A 9,556-nucleotide genomic window follows, 5' to 3' on the forward strand; every position below is an offset into this window, starting at 1 on the left:
TATCAATTCTTCAAAGGAGAGGAAGAAAAGGTGGGTGGGGGGATTCTATCTTCAGGGGTTGTCTATACGGATTGGTGGGGGCGGGGGGGTGGGGGGGGGGTGGCAGACCTCTCCTTTTTTCCTACCCGCTGGCAGCTTTAAACCGACAACACCATCTCTAACCAGACAAACCCTTCTGTGTCTGGGATCCACTGGGTCTTCTTCCTCCTCCTCCTCGTGCATTCCTGGCAGAGCCCATTAATGCAATCCTGGTGCTGTGGGGACTGATCAACCCAGAACTCTCAAATGTACGATCCAAGGGGAGCTTTATAGCTGCAGGGCAGGTTGACGTGATGTGGCTTGGCTTCTAACCATTCTTTGGCCAAAGATGTTTCTCCTGAATTCCTGACTGGATTTATTACTGACTATTTGATATTTCCTTTTGTATTGGAGGGTAGGCCTTGTGGCACAGCGGTCGTGGCCCTACCTCTAATCAGAAGCTCTGGGTTCAAGTCCCATCTCAGGACTTAATGAGCACAGAACTTGCTTTCATGATGTGGCAAAACAGATTGTTTATCAGCCTATAAATCCTAATGGCAGGTGGTAAGAGTGGGAGGGCTTCCTGGTCAACCATACTGCAGGTGTCCAGATCACCAACAACCTGTCCCCCCATGCCGTCACTATATTAGGAAAGCCCACCAGTGTCTCTACTTTCTCAAAAGACAAAAGGAAATTTGGCAAGTCAGCTGTGACTGTAACAAACTTTCACAAATGCACCATAGAAAGCATTCTTTCTAGTTGTATCACAGCTTGGTATGGCTCCTGCTCTGCCAAGACCACAAAAATGTACAAAATGTCATGAATGTAGCCCAATCCATTAGAAAAACTAGCCTCCCATCCATTGATTCTGTCCACATTTCCAGCTGCCTCGGCAAAGCAGCCATTTCCTTCTCTATGAATGATATGCTTTGTTTGTGTAGCATGCAAGAAACAATACTTTTCACTGTATACTAATACACGCGACAATAATAAGCCAAATCAAAAAAAAATACAAAAGTCTGAGGTAACGTGCCAACCGACTCAAGAATAGCTTCTTCCCTGCTGCCATCAGATTTTTGAATGGACCTACCTTGCATTAAGTTGACCTTTCTCTACTCTACCTATGAATGTAACACTACATTGTACACTCTCTTGTTTCCTTCTCTATGAACAGAATGCTTTATTTCTACAGCGCACAAGGAACAATACATTTCACTGTATGTTAATGTGTGTGACAATAATAAATCAAATTAAATCAAGGAGGCAACGGCAAACACTGCAGTACACAAGCGTAATGATGGTGCAATCCAATGGGAGCCTAGGGTTGGCAATGTCCTTTTCAGGCAATGGTACCTGGAGGACGAGGAGAGGTTTTGCAAAGCCCTGCACAAATGGAAAAGGTTCTTTAATTTAACTGGATGGCACACCAGTTGCAAAAGAGCCAGGATTTCTCCAATCTCGCTGGCAGCTGGGATTCTCTGGACCCTGAACAAGATCGGAGAACCCAGGCCAGGATCTCAGATCAAATACTTCACCCTGACGCTGTGCTGTTCAAAACAGAATAGTTATTTTCCTTCTCAGAAAATGGATAATCTCACTTTCTGTGCGTCTGTGGGAATAATACTGTGTTACATAAATGGATCTGTTTAATTTTACTTTTGGATCTCAAACAAGTGGCACCATGCATTTCGGAATTGGAGAAAGCCATTCGCTCTGGAAGGATTGTAGCTAATCTGTACATTAACTTTGTCTACATGCTTGGATTCTATAATCTGTAATACCCATGCTTGAGATAAACAGACCAATCTCAATTTCAGAATTTTCACTCAGCCCACAGCCTGGGGATTCCATATTATACATTCCATATTATACATGCCATATTATACTACTTTCAAAATTAAACACTTCCACTTTTCTCTTTTCCAACTATTACATATGTTTAAACAAAAAGACAACACTCGAAATAACCACACACCAGCAGTTTAAAATTTATTTATTAGTGTCAGGAAGCTTATGTTAACACTGCAATGAAGTTACTGTGAAAATCTCCTAGTCACCACACTCCGACACCTGTTTGGGTACACTGAGGGAGAATTTAGCATGGCCAATGCACCTAACCAGCATGTCTTTGGACTGTGGGAGAAAACCAGAGCACCTGGAGGAAACGCACGCAGACCCAGGAAGAACATGCAAACTCTGCAATGTGACCCAAACTGGGATTTGAACCACGATCCTTGGCGCTGTGAGGCAGCAGTGCTAACCACCCCAAAAAAATTTCACAAATTTGCATGTCATCCTTGTGCACAGAGGCAAGGTGTCACAATGGCTCACACTGCTGCCTCATAGCGCCAGCGACCCAGGTTCAATTCTGACATCAGGTCATTGTCTGTGTGGAGTTTGCACATTCTTCGCGTGTCTGCATTGGTTTCCTCTGGGTGCTCCAGTTACCTTCCACAATCCAAAGATGTGTGGGTTAGGTTGCTTGGACATGCTAGATTGATCCTAGTGTCAGGGGGATTAACAGGGTAATATGTGGGGTCTGGGCATAGAGCATAGGTGGGATTGTGGTCTGTGCAGACTTGATGGGCCAAATGGCCTCTTTCTACACTGTAGGGATTCTATAATTCTAATTAGAGTAAAGCTAATCAGAGTGAAGTTTATTTTCCATCCACACAGGCTGCCCCTTCCAGCTCAACCCATCTGTAATCCAAAGCTTTCAAATGGGCAAGAGAGAAAAACCCAACACTCAGGTACAATATTCCCAATAACTAACACATCATTTTCATGATAAAATGGGTAGAGTTGTGGAACTCACTCCTCAAAAGCACCATCAGAAATTCTCCAATAACATGTGATAACACTTTCTGACACCACTGATTGTTCATTGCAAAGTATTTTCTTTGCCATGAAATTCACATAAAATGTAATATACAATTCAAAATTTAGAAGTTTTAGTGCAATCTGTATAAATTAGCTTTGTACATACAATATATACTTCTTTTAGAATTTGTAACGTAGAAAATACATAATTTCATACATATCATTTGCTTTTCCTTGCTATTGAATTACCCCCTGACTTGTTGTGGGAGAGAAGCCGTTAAGTAATTGCTAATCTTCAGGCGAAGTACACAGTTTATTGAAAGTCTGCTGCCAGACTTCGCTGAAAATTCCCTCGGAGCTGCACCCCTTTCCTTCTCCGCCGCTGAAACTTTGTCAGAAATTGGGCGCAAATCCGCCCCCACCCCGTGCCCAGTGCTGAAGGGGGTTTGAGAAATTCTCGGGGTTGCAGAGGGAGTAGCTGAAAGACATTTCTCACATTTCGCCACTCACTTCTTACCTTCTCGTAGGATTCAGTCCTGGATCTGTGAACCGAGCTGGAACTAACTGACCAATTTTTAGGCAGCAGGATTTTCACATCTGAAAAATAAACTTGTTGCTTGGTCGCTTGGTGGAGGTAGGAAGAAGCAGCAGTCACTATTTCCTGTAAAGCAAAGACAAATTTCAAATCAATACCATATTTCATTAATCGAGTAAAGACAGGGAAGAGAATATAACATGTTCCTCTAACTCTCCCTCTCCTCACCAAATCCTGAATTCTAAAAATAACATACAACATCAAACAGTCACAAAGCAAGAGCTATTAGTTCTCTTGGGACAACACATCAATGCCTCACCTTAATATTTTCAATAAGGTTGTCATCACGTTGGACTCTGGGGTTAATAGCAATTACTATGTCTCTATATCCATTATTCTCCAGCCTTGCTCCAGAAGAATTTATAACATAATCACACACAATGCAGCTGAGCACAAAGGCGAAGGTTTCTTGGAACCTCATTGTTGCACCCCGACTGCACCAATATCTTCCTACGCTGTAACTTGTCCAATTAATATATACTGAGTGATCTCATGATTTGGCAATAACATTGGGATACTGCGTGAGCTGGAACTGAATGGATAGTTAAAACAAATGATGTGGAGATGCCGGCATTGGACTGGGGTAAACACGGTAAGAAGTCTCACAACACCAGGTTAAAGTCCAACAGGTTTATTTGGTGGCACAAGCCACTAGCTTTCAGAGCACTGCCGCTTCATCAGGTAAACAGTAAGAAGTCTCGCAACACCAGGTTAAAGTCCAACAGGTTTATTTGGTGGCACAAGCCACTCGCTTTCAGAGCACTGCCGATTCATCAGGTAAAGATTACCAAATAAACCTGTAGGACTCTAACCTGGTGTTGCGAGACTTCTTACTGTAATTAAAAGAGCGCCAGTGGGTGTGGGGGAAACGGATACAAATCATTGAAAATTTAGCATTTAACCTCGACTGCCAGATACTTCCAATAGCTGCTCCCATGGGAAATCCCCCACACCAATGACAGAATTATGAGATTGCCACAGAGATTAACAAGAGTCCTGAACAAATAAAGAGTAGCAACTCTATGATCACTGATGGAATGTGATAGGTTGCACTCTAGACCTCACTGCAGAGCAGAACAATTATACTTCCATGAAATCTGAAGACTCAGAATGAACTCTCCACTGATAGGAACATAAGAATTAGAAGCAGAAGTAGGCAAATTCAGCCCTTTGAGCCTGCTCTGCCATTCCATCAGATCATGGCTGATCTCTCTCAGGTCTCAAATCCACCTCCCCAACTTTTCCCCATATCCCCTTACCCCTTTTTAAAATTTGAAATCTATCTAGCTTCTTCTTGAAACCATTTATCGATTCAGATGCCACCACGCCATGAGGCAGAGATTTCCATAAATACACTACCATCTGCAGGTAGTAGTTCCTCTTCATCATAGTTTTAAATCTATCGCATCTCAACCTATAGCTGTGACTTCTTGTTCTAGATTGCCCCATAACAGGAAACATTTGGTCTATGTTTTATACAAAAAAAAACAAAGAACAAAGAACAACCCAGCACGGGAAACAGGCCCTTCGGCCCAACGAGCCCGCGCCGCCGCATCACCCTACACCTATTCTACCCTGCATGTCTACGAATAGAACCCTACTCAGTCAGATTCAGGGAGGAAATAGTGTCAATTTGGTAGAAACCGATTAGCCTAAGAGCACATCTTTGGGGTGTGGGAGGAAACCGGAGCGCCCGGAGGAAACCCACGCAACCACAGGGAGAATGCGCAAACTCCCACAGACACAGGCCCAAATCCATGAATCTGCACAGCTAGCAGTGCTAGTCACTGAGCTGTTGCGGCGCCCGTCTACCGGTCCAGGATCAAGCACACACACCGACATGAAGTACTAGGCCACTCCCGGACTTCCAAGAGCAGCCCACGCACAACCCGCCGTGTGCATGCCCCTCGCTTGACACGAGGCGGACCTCCACCTGTGGAATAAAGACAAAAAATATTAATCATACAGCCTGCCCTTCCGGTGTCTCCCGAGGTTTAACCCTATTTAATAGCCCCTACCATATCCCTCCATTCTCGTTTCACTCATGTGCCTATCTAACTGCATCTTAAACGAGTCCAACGTTCCTGCCTCCACCACCCTACTCGGTAGCGCGTTCCAGACCCCCACAACTCTCTGCGTAAAGAACCTTCTTCTCACCTCCAAATTATACCTCCCCCCCCTCACCCTTAAATGATGACCTCTCGTGTTCGTACCCAGTCTAGGGAGCAGTCTCTCACTATTAACTCTATCTATTCCCTTCAGTATCTTATATACTTCTATCATGTCCCCTCTCAATCTCCGTCTTTCCAAGGAGAATAGCCCCAGTTTCTTCAACCTCTCCTCGTAACCCAGCCCCTCCATGTCAGGCAACATCCTGGTAAACCTCCTCTGCACCCTTTCCAGAGACTCCACGTCCTTCCGGTAGTAAGGTGGCCAGAACTGGACGCAGTACTCCAAATGCGGTCTAACCAACGTTCTGTATAACTGAAGCATTAGACTGCAGCTTTTATACTCTAAGCCCCTTCCTATAAAGGCTAACATCCCATAAGCCTTCCTAACAACGTTCTCCACTTGTGACGCAACCTTCTTGGATTTGTGAACCTGCACTCCCAGGTCCCTCTGTATGTCTATACTCCTAATTGGCCTACCTTTTATCACATAGCTCCTCTCTGCATTATTCCGTCCAAAATGCATCACCTCGCATTTGTCAGGATTAAATGCCATCTGCCACCTATCTGCCCACTGCACCAACCTATCTATATCCTGTTGTATCACCTCACAATCCAGTTCCGTACCCGCCAACCCTGCCATCTTGGTGTCATCAGCAAACTTACTGATCACACCACCTACGCCCTCTTCCAAGTCATTTATGTAGACTACAAAGAGGAGAGGTCCCAGTACTGAGCCCTAATCTGGTGGAATTCTTTGAGGAGGTGACAAAAATGGTTGACGATGGGAGAGCCGTTGATGTCATCTATATGGATTTCAGTAAGGCGTTTGACAAAGTCCCTCACGGTAGGCTGGTAGAAAAGGTTAAGGCGCATGGGATACGAGGCCAGGTAGCTAGGTGGATTGAGAACTGGCTGGGAAATAGGAGACAGAGGGTAGTTGTGGAGGGGACCTTGTTGGGCTGGAGGCCAGTGACCAGTGGTGTGCCGCAGGGCTCAGTACTGGGACCTCTCCTCTTTGTAGTCTACATAAATGACTTGGAAGAGGGCGTAGGTGGTGTGATCAGCAAGTTTGCTGATGACACCAAGATGGCAGGGTTGGCGGGTACGGAACTGGGTTGTCAGGTGGTGCAACAGGATATAGATAGGTTGGTGCAGTGGGCAGATAGGTGGCAGATGGATGCTACCTAAAAGCCCTAGCACTTCCTCTCTCGTAATAACTATATCCTGCAACTGAACCTCCGCTCCCTCCAAGAGACCGCACGATTCCGAATAGCTCGAACAGATCCCGTCTCATCCTTCTAAACTCCAGCGGGTAGAAGCCCAAACTGTTTAATCTCTCCTCATACATCAGCCCTTTCATCCCCGGAATCATCTGGTGAACCTTCTCTGAACTGCCTCCAATGCCACCACATCCTTCCTCAAAAAGAGACTCTCCCCAAGTTGAAATTTTACAACTGGGGCAGAGTTAGGATTCCTTAATCTTGGTGGCCATGGTCATTTTCAAGAATAGGAATTGGACAGAGATTTGACCCTCTGCCATCTTGGGAAAAGAAAATCAATTTCAAGATGGCATTACATTACATCTGAAAAATTGTAAGGAGAGTTAACCATTTACGAACACAGTTGACCTGATTTTGCATCTGCCTGTGTTGGTTACAGCTGTAGGAATAATTATGTAAATTTTGAGCTTAAACTGGAGAGATTGTAAGAAAGTATAAAAGTCTTAATTTAGTAGGGATATTTAAAAGTGATAAAAATAAGTCTTATTTTGGATTAATCTGGATCAGACTTTTTGTTAAATTCAAAAATGTATTCTTGATAGAACTGATGGTGAAAAGATAAATGGAAAGAATTACTCCGGAGTATTTAAGTGATGATGTCAATCTGAGTGAATTTATTCTGCTTCTGCTGAAACAAGCAGAGAATTAACCCATTTTCGCTGGAAAGAAGGCGGCTAAGAGGGGACCTTATTGAAACATATAAGATGATTAGAGGTTTAGACAGGGTAGATAGTGATAGCCTTTTTCCTAGGATGGAGAAAGCTAGCACGAGGGGGCACGACTTTAAATTAAGGGGGGTAGTTATAGGACTGATGTCAGGGGTAGGTTCTTTACCCAGAGGGTGGTGAGGGACTGGAATGCCCTGCCAGCTGCAGCTGTAAATGCGCCTAGTTTGGGGGCGTTTAAGAGATCTGTGGATAGGTTTATGGACGAAATGGGATTGGTTTAGATTAGTGGGTTAGTGTTTTTTTTTAAAAAGCTGGTCGGCGCAACATCGTGGGCCGAAGGGCCTGTTCTGCGCTGTAATGTTCTATGTTCTATGTTCATTCTGTCCCAGGCAGGATGGTTCTTTGTGTTGTAAGACTTGCAGTAATTTTAAGACAAAAATGTAACAGAAAGGGGAGTGAATGTTTAGTGGGGAGTTACATAAGGTAGAATGGGAGTGCGTGTTCAATGATGGGAATTATTATACTGCCATAATGCATTTAATTAAAATGTGTGATATGGATATGCAAAGTAGTGAAACGACCACAAAACTGGAGTAGTATTTCTGAACACAAAGCACACCCTATTGTAAATTTTGAATTTGGGAAGGTTGAAAACTATATTAGATGCCAGACAGGCTAAAAGGCAGAGCTCACCTATAACACCAAATTGACAGGTTAATATAATTATGGATGAGGGAAATAATTCAGTGGAATAAATGAGAAAAGAAAATGAACAGGGTAATAAAATAAATGTTATAGAGGAGCTGGTACCAAACAGAGGACAACAGAATCAAAAGTGGGATTTATTGGATACAAAGGAGACATTTAAAGGGATTCTAGGAAGTAGAATGCCGTTTAAGTGATAGCTATAGATGAAGGGACAAAGTTTCCTTCAAAGAAAGAAGAGATAAGATAGACACTAATGGGCATTGAAAGCCCACAAACTGTTTACTCAGTTTGGGACAATTCTGACATAAGAAAATGTGCTGTGAGCAAGTTATCTTAATAAAATGATGTTATTTAAGACAAGAACAAACAATCAAAACAAGTCCTGGCCTGGGATCAAATTGAAAGGTTTGATTTCTGTTTCAAAGATGTTATTAGATTATAGAATTTGGGAAAAAAAGATTGTACAAGAGGCTTTTCACCAGAAAGGAGTTAAATCGTGCCTTGAAGACTTCTTAGCTATTGTAGGAAGTTTTTGGAAGATTATGTCTGTGATGGAGAAAAAATCATAAAGTTGGATACCTGGCATAAAATAGCTGCCCAGCACATGAAGGGTTAAAAGACATTAAGCAGGCACTGACTTTTAATACAGACAGCTACTTGAAATTTAAATGTACAGGACAGACAGTTATTTGAATTAAACATACAGGGAACAAATACTGCAGGAAGCCAGTCACCTTACAGATGAAGACAGTCCTGGGACAATGGGGTCTGATAGAGAGATTAGCCGCAAATAGGAATGGGAATATCTAAGTGCAGGAAAACCAATTACTGTATGAATAGGTCAATAGGTCATTGATAAAGAGGAAATGTATCCATTCATAGAACAATGCGATATTAAAATGCTCATGTCTGTAGCTATCTATAACGTTGTGTTAAATAATCGTTCATCTTCTTGATCACAACAATGTGTTAATGACATCCAGTCCATCTATTGTGTAAGAACATAAGAACATAAGAAATAGGAGCAGGAGTAGGCCATCTAGCCCTTCGAGCCTGCCCCGCCATTCAATAAGATCATGGCTGATCTGTCGTGGCTCAGTTCCACTTTCCCGCCCTCTCCCCATAACCCTTAATCCCCTCTCTTATCAAGAACCCATCAACCCGCTTCTTAAAAATATTTAGCGAGGCAGCCTCCACCACTTCAACGGGCAGAGAATTCCAGAGATTCACCACCCTTTGAGTGAAGAAGTTCCTCCTCAACTCCGTTCTAAACCGCCTCCCCTTTATCTTGAGGCT

At 43.3% G+C, this 9,556-nt stretch overlaps 1 pseudogene across 1 annotated transcript in view; it reads right to left on the reverse strand.

The window, feature by feature from the left end:
- LOC145347587 (calcium-activated chloride channel regulator 3A-1-like) overlaps positions 1 to 3,988 on the reverse strand; it is a 98,667-nt pseudogene extending 94,679 nt beyond the window's left edge. Inside the window, exons 1-2 of the transcript XR_013887833.1 lie at positions 3,693 to 3,988; positions 3,356 to 3,499 (exon numbers count right to left, since the gene is read on the reverse strand). The product of XR_013887833.1 is annotated as a calcium-activated chloride channel regulator 3A-1-like (transcript). The remainder of the gene's footprint in view (positions 1 to 3,355; positions 3,500 to 3,692) is intronic.
- Positions 3,989 to 9,556: the final 5,568 nt, after the last annotated feature.

This window comes from Carcharhinus amblyrhynchos, chromosome 9 (genome assembly GCF_965287045.1).
Source record: "Carcharhinus amblyrhynchos chromosome 9, sCarAmb.v2.hapA, whole genome shotgun sequence".
NCBI lineage: Eukaryota > Metazoa > Chordata > Chondrichthyes > Carcharhiniformes > Carcharhinidae > Carcharhinus > Carcharhinus amblyrhynchos.